The sequence below is a fragment of the Haemaphysalis longicornis genome, unplaced genomic scaffold (genome assembly GCF_048455015.1).
Source record: "Haemaphysalis longicornis isolate Haplotype H1 unplaced genomic scaffold, Haemaphysalis longicornis Haplotype H1 scaffold_20, whole genome shotgun sequence".
NCBI classification, from domain to species: domain Eukaryota; kingdom Metazoa; phylum Arthropoda; class Arachnida; order Ixodida; family Ixodidae; genus Haemaphysalis; species Haemaphysalis longicornis.
This window is the reverse complement of record NW_027526296.1, coordinates 5,571,587-5,590,663: the sequence shown is the minus strand read 5'-3', so window position 1 is coordinate 5,590,663 and position 19,077 is coordinate 5,571,587. Positions and strand designations below refer to the sequence as shown.

The window sequence follows — 19,077 nt, the reverse complement described above, 5'->3', positions numbered from 1 at the left end:
TCCTCCTTGCCAATTTTCGATGACGTTTCGTACGACGCTCACTCGACATGGCTGGGCTTGACTGCGCTACTGCAAGGCTCGCCGACCGTCTGACAGAGTCAGTCGGCCGACCGCCGGCGGATCGTCGAAATTCATTCGCTCAGTTGAAGCTGAACCACGACACGATACGTGCCTCGACGAATCTGCCTTTAGTTTGCTAGCTTGTAGAGTGTATCAAGCGTAGTAAAGTCTATAAAGTCCACGTAGCTGCACATAAGCACACATGGGATGCTTCGATGACTGGTACGCTAGTAGAAAAATATAAGGCCAATTAAACGTGGTAAAAGAGTCAGCGAAGTAATATAGGTAGTAAAGAATTAAAATCACCCGGAACTGTTATTGTAAAGTGCAAATCTAAGGTTTTTTGCGCTCGGTGAACTAAACTGAACTAAGGGCTGAATTAGGTGCTGAACTAAGCGGTCAGCAGCACGACCACAAACTTGTGATATCGCTTTTCTGCCTAAGGAATGCTGTCGCTAGAGATAAGATATTTGTGGGAATTGGGGGACGCTTACCGCACGAGCGTTATTCAAGAAATAGTCATCTAGGCTGCTGGGAATGCTGAAACTAAAAAAAATAAATAGGCTATCAATATATATATACTTTAAATTTCCCTCCCCATCAGCGCTGTGGTTATGGCCTAGTGGTCTGGAGCAGCGTCACTAAATAAGCTACGCTTAAGAGTACCGCCACTTCGTGCACCCAGAAGCATTTGGGTGCCATTTTGTTTCTGGCTAGCAGTGTTGCCATCTCTTCCAACGAAACCACCGCGGGTTGTGACGGGCAGAGTGTGACCGGCCGCTCTAGCGCCCGCGCAGCAGAGAGAGGGAGAGAGGAGATGCGCCCAGAAACAAAATGGCTGCGCTCATATGTAAACAAATATCACGTGAAGCCGACCGGCCAATGAAAATCCCGGCGGACATAACAATGAGAGAAAAAAAGTGCCGATACTCTAAAAGCCTTTATTTAGTGACGCTAGTCTGGAGCATTATGGGCATTGTTTTGTAATCCGCTAGTTCAAACCCGCGATAGCGCATGTTTGTGTGCGTGTTTTCAAGTTGATTTTTTTGTTTAGGGCAATATTTTCTATACTGAATTCCGCATTTTTCAATGCAGCCTTCATTGCTCCACGAGCGAGTCCGCAGAATGCGTACAGGGTCACACTTACGCGCAGACGAGTTCACGTTGGCGTGGTATTGACTAAGTACCGACTGCTTGAGGACACAGTCCCGAATCAGCCGACCCTCGGCCGAAGGGCCCGGGTTCTATGCTTCCAGCGGGGCCGCTTTTCTGATGGAGGCGATCGAAAAATGAAAAGGCCCGTGTGTACAGATATTGGTGCGCGTTAAAGATAAAAGTTTAGAGCATGTCAGGCTGTCAAAATTAACCCGGAGCCTTCCACTACGGCGTGCTTCCACAGCCCAAGTGCAGCTTCGGAGCGCAAAATATCCAACGCTTGAAACAGAAATAAAAATAGACATTCTTGCGCAGTTTCACCTCATTCGTGTTTTTGAGGACAACAAATAGGCCACCCACTCTCTCTGAATGCTCTGATTTCTGTTCACGTAGAGATGCGCCGGCCGCTTCCAAAACGGCAATGAGGAAGAACTTCAGACTGCGCTGCAACGGCACTCGCCGATTGCATTTGCATAACCCGCAACAGCTTTCCTTGCATTCAGACAAAATAATTCCTTTGATATTGGTAAGGGTTCTTACTTTCGGCATTTCCATTTCTCTCGAGAGGTAACATGAGAAGCAGTTATATTAGTGCGATTGAACGAATTTTATAGCGACCAGTAGAGCAGTGTTCAAGAATGTTATGCAATAATGCAGTGCATTTCAATTGGGCATAAACTTGAGCTGAAACTCTTTGTTTTTCTTTTGCAGTGGAAAGCGCAAACTTTGCAAAGGTCTCTTCTTAAGAATTCAATTGAAATGTGTGCTCTAAAGAACGTTGACAATATGTTACGTCGTGTCATTTGTGGTCGACATTTTCTGCCTTAATTGCCACGTGCTGGGCATGGTGTAACGGGTTATATCTCCCACTGCGCCCCTAACGTTTTTTGCATAGTTCCAAGCAACGAGTTTTCTTCCACAAGCTACACATTGACAGTTACACATTCAACCCGCGTGTTCTTTCTCCTGGTGTCACCAGTGTAAACCCGTAAACACGGGCCGTATTTTCGCCCTGCATTCTGCTTTTCTATACTGTGAGCAATGTTGCCTTTCTGTGCCAGCATTTCCCCACACGTAGCGAAAATGTTATTTCAATCCTACCCCAGATTCATAACTTACTCTTACGATGAATGCTGCGGGTCGATTTGCGCCGACAATTAATGCACCAAAACTCAAAACACGAGATTGGAATCGACGAGCAAAACGGTTTCGACGGACTCCGAAGTTTCTGATGCCGCTGCACCATGAAGCGCTCCGCCCGAAAATAAAAACTGGTTATTCCAGATGGCTGCTGAAACATCGGCAATCGGCATGGAGAGATAAGTGGAAATCAGTCCATATTGACCGGCAGAATAAAGCATCAGTATTCTAAGACCGAGCACTAAGAGCGAATATTGCACGCGCACAAGCAACATTCGGGCAGCGAGCAACATGTACACAAATTATACAGAACTGATGTATTGTTATTAGAGAGTTTTAGCATAGCGGCTCCCGTACGCTACGCTAAGGTTAGCGGGTATCGGGACCGGACTGCGCATAGGTTGCCCCTCAGCGGAGGGAAAGAGCGGGCATGGCGAAGGCAGGCCGCGCGCAACTAATCCACTTCACCGTGACGAATTTGCTTTCCCCAGTCGCGCCCCGCTACCCGCCGCCGTAGCGTAAACGGACGGAGCACGCTATGCTAAAACTCTCTATTAGCTGGAGGGGAGTATAACGATGGCGTTATCCTCAAGCATGACAGTCAGATGGAAAGCCACAAGGTTGGCTTTAGCCGCTCCGCAAAGTCCACCGGCTGAGATTGAGCAGCGTTTACAATTGCGCCCGTTAAGTTGGAGCCACCTGCACAATGCTCCAGCTTCTGCGTGCCACTGAGGGGAGAGCTCGAAATGATTTTATTGGGACATTTAAATGGCGTATGTTACCACCAACACGGCGACCAAAGGAATCCGGGTCTGCAAACGAATCTTTAGCGGTTGCGAATAACGGGAATCGCCTTATGTAACGACTAAGAAAATCCGATGAATTCTACTTCAAGGCACGACGTCGTGAGAACGGAGCCGCTCGAGAAACCGGATTCTACAAACACTTGACGGCAGCCAACGTGTTTCCGAGTCGTTGCGTGTGCGAACCGGCCCGTTGGTCTAGGGGTATGATTCTCGCTTTGGGTGCGAGAGGTCCCGGGTTCAAATCCCGGACGGGCCCGACGCCTTTTTTGTTCACTATTGACAAAAAAAACAACAATTGTTTTGTTGTAAGTTGGTCTCCTTCCTGAAGGAAGCTGTCGACAGGTCTGAGACGTTTTGTTCGATAGGAGAATGCAGCGAACAAGAGAGTAGCTGGCAACGTCATGTAGATACAAAAAACAAAATCGGCCCACGATTGGTCGACTACGAATGCTAACATGCAGCACAATTGTGCAGGTGCGGCAGTGATATCGCGGTACAACGACACTGCGATTGCGTCTTGATAGTATACGTAAGGATCGTCACAAGTCGTAAAGCACGAATCGTTTAACACAAATGGCCAACAGTACCACGTCCGGAATATATGGATGTCTTCTCCCATCACAGCCGCAAGATACATTGCTTCTAAGACAATCTCCCATGTTGAAGATTTTTAACGCAGAGCTCTAAAAACTGCGCCGGCACAACCCATCCCTTCATGAACATTGTGTGTGGGATTACTTGATGTTCCGTGACGACTTGAAACCGCTTCCAGATTTCGTGTGCGTGTGTCCTGCGGGCAGCGTTTCCAAACAAGGTTCAGAGGTCAATAAACATACGTGGCACGTGTGTAAAAGTCGAAGTAAAACCGCAATGTGGAAACATCTCGGCCGACGTCGAGTCGATACACGTATTCACTGAAACCTCCGGCCTGATACAGCCGGGCGTCTGAGTCATGTGCGTCGCTCGATGAACGGTGGTGGACAGTTTGAGGATTGATTGAAAACCCGTATATTCCATTTTGTTCCGCTTGGGCGCTGCTACGGAATGTCGTAGGGTTGGTAGAACCGCCAGGGAACGAGCGGCTGGATGCCAATGCGATTATGAGGTCTCTTCCTCGCACCATTGACATCGTTTACGTCCGCTCATCAAGTAGACGCCGAACGACAAGAAACGTAAGCCCGCCCCGGGGTATACACCCGGTTCAGTGACGAAAGTCACCCGTCGCCTGGTTTCACGTTTTTGTATGTACACTGTACCGCTACTGCGAGACCATTAATGTCCTCCGTCTGTGCACAAGGACGATGCTGTGGTGGAATCGTGTATGCGCTACCGACGTTGGATGACCGATCATTTGCGTTTAACTAATGCGTTTGACGATTTGGGACAACCGCTGTGTAGTGTCATCGCAACCTTGTAGCACTCTGATGTAGCTGCAGCATAGCACAGTAACGCTGTGTTTGAGCATTGCAGGTTGCGGCGTAAGCGTTGGCCGATTCTTTTTTAAAGTCGACAGTCTTTCTTGGGCTACTTGAATGGAGAAATTTTAGTCTGTGTGCATGTCTATGTGTCTGTCCCTCTATTCAGCCACGCGGCCAAGGTGAAACAGAAGCTGCACAATAGTCTTATATACTCACAGCCAAATATAAACGTCTAAGAACGGTGGCAATGCTCATACTTGTCGACATTGTTGAACAAGAACAAAACATTACGCAAATATGAGGTAGAAAATCAATGCAGAAGTGATATTGGCACTGTTCCTTATTTAAAATTTATGGATGATTTATTTTTGAGATAGCGAATGAAATACCACATCCACTGCAGAAAAAAAAAATTAGTAGTGGCTTAGCTCTGCTATGCCAGGATATATGTAGCGTGAGCTAAGGTTCAACAATCCAGTCCAATCCAGTCCAGTCCAGTCCAGTCCAGTACAATTCAGTCTAATCCAGTTCAGTCCAGTCCAGTCCAGTCAACTCAAGTCCTGTCCAGTCACTGCTCCTCGCACATGCTCAGCGCGGTTCTTCACGAGCCACGCGAAACGGCTATCAAGCGCCTCCGGTGCAGCGTCAGATTAGGCTGCTGCGCAATTGAGGCGCACACCTGGGCACGCGCCGGCGCCAGTGCATCTGCCGCGGCTATGGCGCAACACAATCCACTTTAATCCAATCCAAATCCAAACCAATCCAATTTAATCCAATCCAATCCAATCCACTTCCAATGTCCCTCGCGCTTGCGCAGAATGGCCCTTCACGGCACACGCGAAACTGCTCAACCTCGGCCAGTGTAGCTTACGCTTCAAAAATCACTCCGTCGCCTGCTGTCGCCTGCGGCACCATAGCTCCTGGCAGCATTTTAAAAACGGCAACAGTACCGAAAGGTTCCAGTAGATAGGTTCCCCGTTCCGCTTGGAACGTGCATGGAGTAGGGGAACGTTGTAGTCGGGTGCCTCGATTCAGCGTCTCCGCCGTACGGCAGCGCTTGATTGAGGCACCGGCCCTTGGGGAGCGGAACGCGGTAAATTTAAACTGCCTTTAGTAAACCTCTAGATTGTTTACCTTGGAGGAGCGAGACGGGAGAGGAACAGCATAAGAGGTGGGCGGGAAAGAGAAGGGAGACAGGCAGGGGCGCCAGACGACTGTCGTCTTTCGTCGACATTTGCAATGAAAGGGGCAGATACGCGGCCTTTTTTTTTTTTCGGATCTACATGACATAGCTAGCCATTCCTTGTTCGCTTCATTGCCATAGCGAATAAAATGTCGCAGACGTGTCAGCAGCATTGTTCAGGAACGAGCTTGTTATTAACAGCGAACAAAAAAAGCGCCGGGCCCGTCCGGGATTTGAACCCGGGACCTCTCGCACCCAAAGCGAGAATCATACCCCTAGACCAACGGGCCGCCGGGCACACACTCCCGCACTGAGCAACTCGGTAAAGTGCGGTCGCCGCACAACGATGACAAAATCCGGTTTCTGGAGCGGCTCTAAGTTTCACCGCGGTCTGTTCCCGCGAACGCGGCTCCTTTATATTCTTCCAGCCGACGCTTAAAAAGCCCTCTTTGCAGTGAACCGCTGGAGATACGCCGCAGAAGCTAAAGCTTTTCGTCCCCGACTCCCACCCCTTTCGCAGGAATACATGTAACGAAGCCAAATTCGAACGCTTCATACCGGGGCCATAGCAACTTTTGCCATTATATTCGCATTTTCCGCTAACTACTTCAGGAATAAAAAGAGGTCTGAGTAGTCGCTTGGTGGACGCCGTATTTTTGCAGCACCGACCAGTCCCGCTCGGTATTGCGAAACTGCAGAAGAGGAACGCCGATTTACCGGTTATAGCTATTCTGATTCATGCCTCCAAAATAAACGTATTTCATCGCGCAATCTCGAAACAACAAGTCTTCTCTAATTTCCCTGCAGTCCTCGAAACCTCCATCGCTATAGCTAGGGCTGTTTCCACACTTGCCTTACTAACGCAAAAGCAAAATTGCGCCGCGGGCACTGGGGTTCACACCAAGAATCCAGAACCGTAAACTCTCGAAAAAGATTGTTTCTTGTATACGCACATGCGAGAAACAACTTTATTTCGTTGCCCTGAAAAAAAGTATGCATCGGCCAAACTGGCAGATGTTATACGATAGGCTTCCTGAGCACAAGGCTAACGTTAGTAACTCGATAATCGGGCATCTTGACATTCATTGCCGTGATAGTGTTCTCCATTTTTTAGAAAAAACTAACGTGCTCGCTAGAAAACGTAATTCGCTCACACGGGAAATAATAGAGGGGCATGAAATTGTGCGCCAGGCTGATGTTTGCATTAGCGTCGCTTTACTATCGTTCTTGGACATAGAAATCGCGTTTCTTGATGGGGTCTAATCTGTTAGAGACGGCATGCGTGTCATGGTGAAAGTGTGCCGTTAATTGTTCTTCTTTGCTTTTTGTGGTTGTAGTTAAGTATTAAAAACTTCTCTTGTTTCCACATGTCTACTTGATAGTAGTATAAACTAGTGTGGAAATCAACTCATTTCGTTAGTCTGCGCTGTGTGGTGTGTCTTCTTCTGTCCGTCCTGTCCTTTCAGCGCAATTTTATTTCCAGCACATACGCACTGTGTCTCCACGTGCAAAGCAGAACAGAACACTTGTGACGCACGACGAAGGAAGGCGCATAGGTTGAGTTCAGCCATTGTCGTAGCAGATTCGAATTCCATGGGGAAGCACCGATACAATTTTTTTCACGCGTTAGAGTATACGGAACAGGATCTGTTTACTCACACAGTGATACGCTGTTGCCAAATAAAGTTTTACTTGCGCGACAGTCTCCGTGAGGCACTCAAACACAGGTCTGGCAATATGTACGTTTGTTTCAATGATACGCCCACGGATTTCACATGTCTGGTGGCAGCCAACCCGAAATCCGATCACAGATTGGAGACGGTGAGCTAGAAGCTTAGCAAATATATTGTACTCAACATCATGCGTAGAAATCGGTCGGTATCCTCCCACTATCTGCAGTTTATCGGTGACAGCAGCGTCGTCATGCGTTATCAAACACGTTCTTGCAATTGAATAAAATAATGCGATTACAGACAATTGAAACTAGAATATGAGGGCACTCGTACTCCAAGCCTTCCAGATAAAGCGGCCGGTAAAGAATCGAATGACACATTCATTGCTTGGCTGCAGAAATTAGGCCACAAAGATTGAGACTCAATTGACCAGGAGGCTGGCATGCAGGAGCTGGAGACCCATTAAGCGATTATAAAAGCGTGAATTCCCCAGCTGCATGGTTTCTTCCGAATTCGATCAGGGGTTCTGCTCGTTGTTGTCACCATTTAAAGAAAAAAAAAACACCAGTCTATCGGCAGGCCTCAGACATTTTCCAAGTAAGCTATATTTCTTCCATGATTCCAAGGTACAACTGCTGCTTTCGCATGTAAACCTTGTGGCCAGTTTCGAGGCTCAGGAAGCGCAACACGTTTACTAGCGGCTTGAAGACTCCTTCGTATCTGCCGGAAGAGCAACACTGAAATTACATTCAACTAGGATTCCGGACACGTGACGTTAGAGCGGGACTCGTCATGTAAGAAGAACAGCTTAGCTATTATTGTAGCAGAATGGCTACCAATAAAATGTGACCCCCATAGGTGTAGTCCGTATGGGGACTCGACGTCGAGATGAACTAAAAAAAATTCAAGGGCAAAGGGCAAAGGACTCGGCAAACTCACGGCAGAAGTGGCTGGAGTGGTTCGTCCGGCAAAGAACACAAATAGAAAAAATATGATGCTGATGATTATGATGATGATGATTATGATTGTGATGGGGTGGTGGTGGTGGCGGTCATAGCGGTGGTCATGATTGTTAAAGATAGATGTTCGCGCACACATAACACTCAGCCCATGTGTACACGGGGCATCAGCAATAAATCTCAGCTAATGTCATTCTTAACAGAATATCTCCTACGCCGTGGACGTAAGGCCGATATCAACATTTTTTTCTCTTATAAAGCAACAACTTAGGCACGTATCGTATGATATATTGCCCTTGCGATTCATCATAATCGTCTTGCTATACGTAAACAGCTCTCGCGTGGCACCTCGCGTGTCGTGGTACCTTTGGGTGATCGCCCACGATTTCATTTTTCGAAGCGTAAAAAAATTCAGGGGCCCGTCCGGGATTTGAACCCGGGACCTCTCGCACCCAAAGCGAGAATCATACCCCTAGACCAACGGGCCGCTGCGTACGGAGGCTCGCACGGGGCAACGCGGGGAGTGACTGGCTGCCGTACGACGCCCGCAAAATCTGGTTTCTCGACCAGTTTCATTCTCATCACGTCGTACCTTGCTGCATCAGATTCTCCAGTAGTCGATATGTAAGACAACGCTTCCCATCATTCGCAAATGCAGAAAAGACGTCCGAAGATTAGGATTCGTTTCCTAGCCGATTTTGAGGCAGTATATGTGCCATTCAAATGTGATCTAAAATCATTTGCAGCTCTTCCCACGGTGGCAAGCAGGAGCTGAAACAACCCCCATTCAAACGTCCCGCTAAAAACTTTAGGAACAGAGAAGTGCAGGTCGTCTGCCTAGTCACGCCTCATTGTGCGCATCTAAATGGTTGTATTGATTGTAGGGTTCTAACGCGCCGACGCAACGCAGGCGATGAGGCGCGCCGTAGTGGAGGGCTCCGGATTAATTTTGACCACCTGGGGATCTTTAACGTGCGCCCAAATCTCGAACACACGGGCGTTTTTCCGTTTCGCCTCCATCAGGAAAGCGGCCGCCGCGGCAGGGAATCGAACCCGCGACCTCGTGCTCAGCAGCGCTACGCCTTAGTCACTGAGCCGCCGCGGCGGGTGCGCATCTAAATGAGAGAGATTAGCAAACACACACGTGAATCGATGTCGATCCCTTCGAGGTCTTACTATACGATGTAGGACTTGCAGTGTGTCTGCACCAGCGCTAACTTGGGCATCGTTTTCCCTTTCCCACGCTTCATTTGGCTCAACAACGTCACTCTTGCCTTGCTCGGTTGGGCAAAGATGGATGAGATCTTATGGACCCCCTGGGCTTGCTTTTTTTCGTCTTTTCGTCTTTTTTCGTGTACATACAGTTACGGGCCCTATATTTCCGATTACGTCATGTATTGTGCAGCGATGTTTCGTTTGCTTCATCACCGTGTTTATCATTATATCACCATGTATACTCGGTGCTTTATGTTGCTTGCCCCACCCCTTTTTTTCTCTATTTGATCTCCCCGTATGCACCACCCTCATTTAGCGTAGTCAGTCCTTTTGCTGGTGGGGCTACCTCTTCAATTTTTTTATTAACTCTCTCTCTCTCTCTCTCTCTCTCTCTCTCTCTCTCTCTCTCTCTCTCTCTCTCTCTCTCTCTCTCTCTCTCTCTCTCTCCATTCATCTCCTGGCACTGTGCGAAAAATTCACGCAACACCTTCGGTGTGCAGGGCTCAATCTTCCAAGAGCCTCCCGACCTCATTAGACAGATGTGCGTATACCACAGCTTCTTCTCTCATTTCTGCGACATATGCGCGTGGAGCAGCACTGCACCGTTTCGAAGCCTCTCCCATTACAAAGGCCAAGTCAAGTTAAGTCGAAACGTTTGTGATTGGTCAAGCAGAAACGGAGATTCAATTTCAAAGGAAAAAAAAAAAACTGGGGAAGCTTGCACTAAGTCGCGCAAGGCTTGAAACGTGTAGTGAAGTTGCAGGATTTATTTATACGTTTGAAATTGTGTACTTACATGTTCTGTCGTCGCTGTGCACTGTGCTATAGTCATCGTCATATGCGTTGATGTTCTTCATGGCAACCATTACTGGGAGTGGGAAAGCGTTCTCCAACCTCATCCTCGCCATTGTATACTTCCACCAGCTCCTGCTCGTCAAATCGAGGAAGAGGGATCTGCAAGTTGTCTGGGTAAGACGTTGCCCACTCGTAGCCCGCGGACGCTGGGCGGTCGCCGCAAGGCACGCGCTCACGAGTGCTTGGCATTTTCTCGCTCCTCGTTGTTTTCGCCAGTATTTTTTTAGGGGGCGAAGCCTCTCAGGGGATCACACGCAACCAGTCGTTGGACAGACGAACTTGGTGCCCAAGCTCTGACCTGAGGGTTGATTCACGTGACCGTGGGATGGCGTAACGTAACCAAACAAGGCACATATGGAGCTCGGGCTGTCGGAGTCTCATGTCGTCATTGTGTCATGTCGTCGTTGTATCACGTAGTCACGGTACCAAAACACCGAGACACTCGCTTTCCAACGCCTCACTTTGGAACGTAACGCGTACTAAAAGAACACACTGGGACACCCGTTTTCCAACGCCTCGCGCTAGAACACTACGTGCTTCAAAGACTCAAAGGCTCAGTGGCTAAGGCGTTGCGCTGCTGAGCACGAGGTCGCGGTTTCGATTCCCCGCCGCGGCGGCCGCTTTTCTCATGGAGGCGAAAAGCAAAAACGCCCGTGTGTACGAGATTTCGGCGCACGCTAAAGATCCCCAGGTGGTCAAAATTAATCCGGAGCCCTCCACTACGGCGCGCCTCATCGCCTGCGTTGCGTCGGCGCGTTAAACCCTACAATCAATCAATCAATCAATCAATCAATCAATCAATCAATCAATCAATCAATCAATCAATCAATCAATCAATCAATCAATCAATCGTGCTTCAAAGACATGAGACTGACAGCAAAGCTGTATACCTCCACCCCCCGACAGTTTCATCTCCGTGGGCAAAAACGCCAAGGCGCCAAGAATACACTTATACACTGCATACGTCGCCCCTCCCCAGGCTTCACGTTAGGGGAGATGGCCCAGGATATTTTTTTTTTGCTACAGCCACTGCGCGTGCCAGGGACGCTCGGCGGTCGCCGCGAGGCACGCGCTCACGAGCGCTCGGCCTTGTCTTGGTATTTTCAACGCGGTACGCGTTACGCGCCTTACATTACGGCCAGTTAAAACAGCTCCGCGGTTAAAAGCTGCTCACAAGAAGCATTTTGGCAAAGCCTGGAAGGGTGCAAATGCCTCCGAAAGAACAATGCTGTAGTGTACTTAACCCTACAGGGTTCTGATTAAAGGAACAATTTACTGTGACAGCGAGCTGGATATTGCAGAAAGCTTCTATAAAAAAACGGCAAGATTGCCTTAAAGCCAAAAAATTGCAAATGAGGGAGCTCAAAATATACAGGTAAACAAAAATGAATTGTGAATAAAATATGAAATAATGTCAAGCTGTACCGATATGCCTGACATGGGGCCGTTCATTCGAGTCGGTATCTTTCGTTACCCCGCGTAAGGTTGAAGAACGGTCGGAATGATAAACTGTAGCATTTGCTTGCAACAATTTTTAGAAATATGCGGCACAGCCTATGTTTCTGGGGGACGCTCGTGACACCAGCCATGTAACGCCTTTTATCTGCGAAAAAATAAGTAAATAAACAATTCAAGCTTGGCGAAACTAGGCATTTAATAGTTATAGCAGGTTAAATGAAGATCGTGGGTAACAAAACGTATATTTAAAGGCCAACTGCACTCAAATTTTCGACAATGTAAAAATAATGTCACCTAACAGTTCATATAAAAAGGGTGCGAAATGCAAAATATTGCGCTTCAAACATCAACGCGCACGATGAAAACGGCTCGCGACATTCGCGTTTTCGGAACCGAAACTGAATAGAAAAGGCGGCCATAGCGGCGGCCGGACGTGACGTACGTGAGGGAACAGAAGCGACCGCGCCAGAGCCGACGGCCGCTCAGAGCCGCCTTCAAATGCGCGTGGTAGCGCCGCGTTTCGCTTTTTTATTTCCACAGAAGAACTTCCACTAACGTTTGCCCATGATAATGGAGTTGGGCGCAATTCCGGCATCCCGTTGCTATCAATCGAGATGAAGTAGACCACCCGACAGTAATTTTTTCCGTCATAATAACTGCCGGAATGGCAATTTTTGGCATTGCAAGTAAAAAACGGACCCTGATTTACAAATCTATTTGCTCGTATACGATATCGAAAAGCAGGTTTTATTATAGCCGACCCCTCGGCTATCACGTCGCCCTTTCTGAAGGGAACAAATCGGACGCGGGCGGAGATAAATCACTATTTCTACTATACATTACATACAAACAGCTTCGTGAATATCGGCCCAGTATTTTTCCCCTGTGTGCACATCGAGAATCGAATTATGAAAGGGATCTGAAACTATAAGCCCGCCTCCAGAGCTAAATGACGCACTAAAACACGAAAACACTTCCTATCTACCACTGTTTTCTACTTTAACCAGAGACAGGTACTGTTGAAAACGTTTTACTTTCAAATAAACTAAATCGAACGCTCAAAGTAAATACTTCACTTGGGAATTGAACAAAAATATAATCTATTGTTTAGGAGAGGAGCAGCGCGCACTTCCCAATTACGATGGCCAATATTTGTGCGGGTGTATTTGTTACTACGAGAAAGGTTGATTTTGGTTCACTTAGCTAGCGAGACAAAAGTCGCACAAATGTTTATAGCCGCGTGTACAAGAACTCTATTTGGGTCGTAAAACTTTTGGAAATGTCTAAAGGATAGAGGTGGCGTTGGGCCAGCCCAAATGAGGCCAATATTGGACCCGAAAGTGCAAGTGGTCAATAATTTATAATATATCTTTTTTTTCTGTGGTAAATGCAATAGGAATGACAAATGTAAGGCAAGTGCTCCTTTCGCGCTATTTTTTTCTTTGAGTAAAAATATTATTTTCAAGTAAAAAGAGTTTTGCTAACTCCAACACGTTCGCAAGCGCCTTAATAGGTTTAGGCTGCTAATCATTTTTTTTTTTGCATTGAGAAAAATGGGGGATATTACTGCCTATGCGGTTAGTTTAAACATTTGATGGCAACGCCGGTACAGCGCGCTGGTGTAGCAGAGAAACCCCGGGTGAACGAATCATTGCGCCCGGCGGAGCGCCCTGTAAGTCGCCGGAGAAGCGCGAGCTTCACGGGGCAGGTTCCCCAACCTCCGTCACAGGCCGCTCGGAACTTGTTACGGCGACTCTCCGCCAGGTGCAAACGTCGTCTGCTCGGAGGTACATTGAACGGTGGTACCTAGCGCTCTTTGTGATTACGAAGCTAAGGATTTCGCCATGGTGATTTTAAGAGCATAGACTACTTATTTGGACAAAAAAAAATTTTGAGTGCAGTTGGCCTTTAAATGAAACTAGAAGTCACCTAATATCATTTAGTATAGCGCAACGTTAACTAAAAACGACGGAAATTCTCCCATTTTGGGTACTTGTGCATTGCTAAATCTAGCTATAAAGAACTAAAGCACAGTAACAAAAGCATGAAGTTCTACCTAATATCGCCCCCCCCCCCCCCCCCCCACGTCCCCGAAAAAAATAAACCCCATGCTCCATTGGCACCAATAACAAACCCCATTATATTCGCAATAGCTAGCTATTGCGAATACAATTCGAACGCTTTCCATCAGTTTTCAAATTACCGTTCAGAACTTTGCATACGCCTTTCTATTAACGCCCAGTGCCGTAACTTCCCAATGCCACTAAGCTGATTTCCGTCACCTCGTCTGGCTTTCCCCTAATTCGTACGTTACCACACATTCATACCCACTTACAAAATGACCTGTACAAAATAGCCCTCACACTGTCGAATTAGCTATACTCACACTGATGAAACAATTCTCCATAAATAGCGGTCTTGCACAAGCAGGTTCGAGCTCTCCCCGCCAACCCAGCCCAATTGTGTGGTCCTCCAACGTCCTCTTTGTCTTGAGGCCATCACACAGCTTCAATCCTTCCCCCTCCATCTTTCTTTTCAAACGGGCCTAGAGCATTCCTTCCCAAGTGCTCCTGCTCCTTCCTGACACATTTCAAAATGTGGTTGGGTCACCTATGGTCCAAGATGCTCGAACCCGCTTGCGGGGACGTCTCGTCTTCGCCTTCGGCCCATCGTCACTCTGATCGTTCCACAAGTCATTCTAATACGTTCGGTTATTTCACAGCAACGTTTGATAAGCGTTCTACGCAATTGCCCTGCATAGTTTTCAGCGACTTTCCACGAGCTGGACTGCAAGAAAATTTAATCGTAGCTACGTTTGAAGGGTTTGGCGGTACTCGGCCGGAGTCTTGCGCCGTGATGTTACAGCTACCGACGGGGTTCGGCAGCGCTGTCACTTTGCGTAAAAGAAATCGGCTGCGTTCTTTCACTTGCAACTGAAAAAGAAAAAGTTTCGGGCCCGTCCGGGATTTGAACCCGGGACCTCTCGCACCCAAAGCGAGAATCATACCCCTAGACCAACGGGCCGCTACGCACGCCCGTCCGTACGGAGAAACTCCAAAAGAGGCTGGCTGCCATGTAATGTAAAATCCGGTTTCTGGAATAGCGGTTCTGGAATTCGCGCCGTGATTAGAATGCGGCTTTCTTAGTTTCTCGGTGCGTGTTGGCTTTCGCTGTCAAAGCCTTGCCTTGATCCCGCCTGCCTTTCCGCGATTGTTGGTGGAGTACGAAGTTGACTGAAGATATTACGCGTAATCAACCGGATTCGTCGTTCGAGGTGCCTGCCTCGCGAGCAGTTAGTGGCTTGCATGAGTTGGCTTGCGATGTGTTCGGCTTACTATTATTGCTGGTGAACTGAACGAGGGCCACGCAGCGTAATAACTGTTACTCCAAGTGGGCGTCTAAACTATATTCCCGACCAATTTTCCGAAGTTAATGTTCCTGTTAATGTCTGTGTGAGCTACGTTCGACACGAGTGTGCTGCTTAGCAGCTCAATCGTTCGAACAGAGAAAGTTGTAAGGATGGGCCCACGATGAAGTATCAAAAGCTCTCTTTTACGCTGCCCTTTAATTGTGCTTTGTTCCATTGTGCTCCTCAGATCCATCATGATTTTAGAAGCAGTGATCAGTAGTGCATTCATTGTTTATTTAAGCTTAAAAGTGTTTTTTTGCTTTGACGCCTTAGTTGAGCGAGCTTAAATTGCAAAATATGTGAAGTGTTGTTCGAGACACCAATTGCGAAATCAAGGTAATTTCATTTGGGCTTAGATGTGAGCCCCATTTTCAGCTTGTGCCCTCCTCATCGAGTTTAAAACTGGCTAAGCATGTTCTTGGCGGCCCCGACAGTTTTTTTTTTTCCTCCAGAATCACTGTTTCGGTGACACATTCTTATTTTCTCAACTCACTTCAGAAATCTGGTCAGTCTTCGCTCACACCACCGGTGTTCTGCCAGTGTACACCTTTTACCTGTATACAATAACCACGTGCTATCGAAATTGAAAATTCCAGTAACGTTCTGCGAAGTACACTGTAAAAGACACTCAAGCTTCACTTGCCGTGGCAAGCGCTAGGACACGGATGCAGCGTCAGGTAGAAATTGGACTTCTCGAGCCAGAACACACTGGCATAAAACGGGGAATGTGTCTTCCACTTTTTCACCGGAGCGCAGACCAATGCTCACAGACTCTCATGTCGGTCATGATTTATAGTGTACTCCACAAGCTACGAGCGGTGGTAGCTCAGTGCCTACGCGGTTCTCAACAAATCCGCCAGACAAGAGCGTTTAACTCACTGGGACATTCTACGCCGAGGCCGGCTGAAGAAACCAGACCAGATTTGTGTTTCTTGTGTTTCTCGGATTTGTGTTGGATCATGTGTTTCTTGGGTTTGGCTATGAGTAGTGAAATACGATGGGTTATTCCCAGTACAATTTTTTGTTTTCAATTTCTGGAATTCGAAATTCTTTTTTGTCAGCAACGCAAGTTCGAGTAAATGCGTCTTTCGGAAATAATATTGAAAATCAATACTAATAATTAACATCAGCCAAGTTGATTAGAAATATTTATGAAGGTAAAATGTTACGAACAGTCACTCCAAAGATTTTGGATGGCTTCCATGGTAAAGGTATAGGTGTCTACAAGTTTAATAATAAAGAGATCTATGAATCGTTCTTGAAAACTTTGCTTTGCACCTTACCATCCTATGAGCACTGCGCTGAATCTTGCTTAGAACGTTGCTGGGGCCACCCACTGCGGTGGCTCAGCGGTTAAAGCGTAGTGCTGCTGAGCCCAAGAACGCGGGTTCGATTCCGGCCGCGGTGGTTGCTTTTCTGATCGAGGCGAAAGGCAAAAAAGCCCGTGTGTCGAGATTTCGGTTCACGTAAAAGATCCCCAAGCGGTCAGAATTAATGGAGAGCCATCCACCTCAATGCATTCGACATGGTAAAAGGCACGACAAGACGGGGACACAAAAAGAAACAGTTACACGGGACGAGCGCGAGTCTCGTCCCGTGTAACTGTCTCTTCTTGTGTCCCGGTCTTGTCGCGCCTTTTACCATGTAAAAGTCATATCACCAACTAGCTCAAATGTTTGCGTTGCATCACTACAACGCGCCTCGTAGCCAGGGTGTAGCCTCAGCGCGTTAAAAATTTCAATCAATCAGGTTTTCGTTTCCCCGCAACGGCGGCCGCTGTTCTGATGGAGGCGAAAAGCAAAAACGCCCGTGTGTACGAGATTTCGGCGCACGTTAAAGATCCCCAGGTGGTAAAAATTAATCCGGAGTCCTCCACTACTGCGCGCCTCATCGTCTGCGTTGCGTCGGCGCGTTAAACCCTACAATAAATGAATCAATAAATGAACAATCAATCAGGTTGCTGGGACCTTCGAAGGACATCTTCGCCACCCACTTCTATCCCGCTATGCAGATGCAGCAGCCTTCGTACGCCGCGTATGTTAGGCCCCGCTCCACGCAGCTTGTGATATGAGCCATAGATTCGGCACATGCCCGTATATGGGTGGTGGCACTTTTGTCGTGCGCAGGGAAGAAGTACAAATGGCCAGTTGCTGAACAATAGGTATGCGCTAATGCTGTTTCTGGGTTTATTTTGCGTACCCTACAAACATAATAGGTCTTGTTTGTTCACTGCGGCATCGCCGGGAGTGGGAGTGCAGATATCCCCCACCTCCGGCGATGCTGACGCCTCCACCCCCCCCGCCCCCCTTTACTCCTTAAAGTGTCATTACCAGAGTTGCGTTACCTACATTATTGGAGGTTTCTTTTGAGTTGCCTCTACGTTTCTGATTCAATTTTTATTGTGGCTAGAAGCTTATCTGCATGACTGTTGGCGCGGACGTGCACGGCTTTCAATATTTTGCGTTTATTTTAAAAAATCCTGACGATAGGACAAGTGCGCGCTATAGAAGCACCAGCGGCGGTTGCGTCATCCGTATTTCTTTAATTCATTTTTTTATGTTTAATATGACGTACATGTACACACAACTGCATTTAAATATGCACACAGGAATAACTCTATGATATTTTTAAAAGATAAGGCCGTAGCTTCCCAATCATTTTCTAATGTTAGGGATAGCCTATAGTAAGGGAATGAATATTGTCACGAAGACAAGGACGATGCAGTTGTGTTGAATGAAAAACACGTTTATTGGAGCGAACTTGTGCTCCCCTAACAACTCAAAAGAATACAGAGGCGGCGAAGCAGCGGTCAACAAAGTGACTTGCACAGGCGAGTGTCGTCGAATCGAATGCTCCGGCGTCCGCACTGCAGGCTTTTTATCTTTCGGCGCGCGTGGTTCTCGAAACGTCGATTCACATCGAGAACATAGTAGATCCAAGATTATTCTGGGCTGTTCACGTTAGATCGGAATGCTCTCCCTATCACAACAGATAACACATGCGGCACAGAAAGAAAGAATGGAACACGCGCTTCCCTTGGCGCAGAGATAACACAGACGGGCGCAGCCGGGCGGTAAAAGCAAAACACAAATAAACAAAACCAATGTATGGTTCGCGGCAATATGTTGCTGTGCGTTCACCTGGCTTCAAATAGCTTTGCGTGCTTCTTTGACCCAGAAAAGAAAAATCCCGGGGTCTTCAGTGACCCCTTCGGCAGAATTTTTTTGTCAGCGCTTCCCAAATGCACGTATTAGTCTCAGTAGTGTTGCTTCTTTCAGTAGGCAATACCAACCACACATGGAAAAAATGGTCTTATAATTTACAACATTTATTAAAGATAGAGATGTCTTCACTTGCATGCAGAGGTAATAAATATACCGTATTTTCGCGATTCTAAGCACCCCCGATTCTAAGCACCCTCCCCTACTTTCGGGGGAAAATTGGAAAAAAGAAAGTTTGCCTGCGATTCCAAGCACCGCCTCATCTACGCAACCTTCGTAAGGTGGATTTCAAACTACTGGGATCGGGCTCGAGTATATGTTGTGGCCAAGTTATTTATGAAGTTTTCAATTACAAACCGCTTTTACGGAACAGAAGACGACCTGCTGGGAAATACTGACAGCTGTGGCCCAACGGACTGAAAGACGCAAAAGGTGGGTTCTCTGTCTGCACCTGCTCTTTAAATTTTTGCCAAATGAAACATTATTCCACGGCCCGTTTCGTCGAGATACGGTCACGAAAAAAAA

General features: G+C 47.4%; 4 non-coding genes across 4 annotated transcripts; 1 reads left to right on the top strand and 3 right to left on the bottom strand.

Moving 5' to 3' along the window:
- The first annotated feature begins 3,345 nt into the window (after positions 1–3,345).
- Trnap-ugg (transfer RNA proline (anticodon UGG)) lies at positions 3,346–3,417 on the top strand. The gene has a single exon. It is a non-coding gene; the product is annotated as a tRNA-Pro (tRNA).
- Positions 3,418–5,980: 2,563 nt separating this feature from the next.
- Trnap-ugg (transfer RNA proline (anticodon UGG)) lies at positions 5,981–6,052 on the bottom strand. Its single transcript has one exon. It is a non-coding gene; the product is annotated as a tRNA-Pro (tRNA).
- A 2,757-nt stretch (positions 6,053–8,809) lies between these two features.
- On the bottom strand, positions 8,810–8,881 carry Trnap-ugg (transfer RNA proline (anticodon UGG)). Its single transcript has one exon. It is a non-coding gene; the product is annotated as a tRNA-Pro (tRNA).
- A 5,993-nt stretch (positions 8,882–14,874) lies between these two features.
- Trnap-ugg (transfer RNA proline (anticodon UGG)) lies at positions 14,875–14,946 on the bottom strand. The gene has a single exon. It is a non-coding gene; the product is annotated as a tRNA-Pro (tRNA).
- Positions 14,947–19,077: the final 4,131 nt, after the last annotated feature.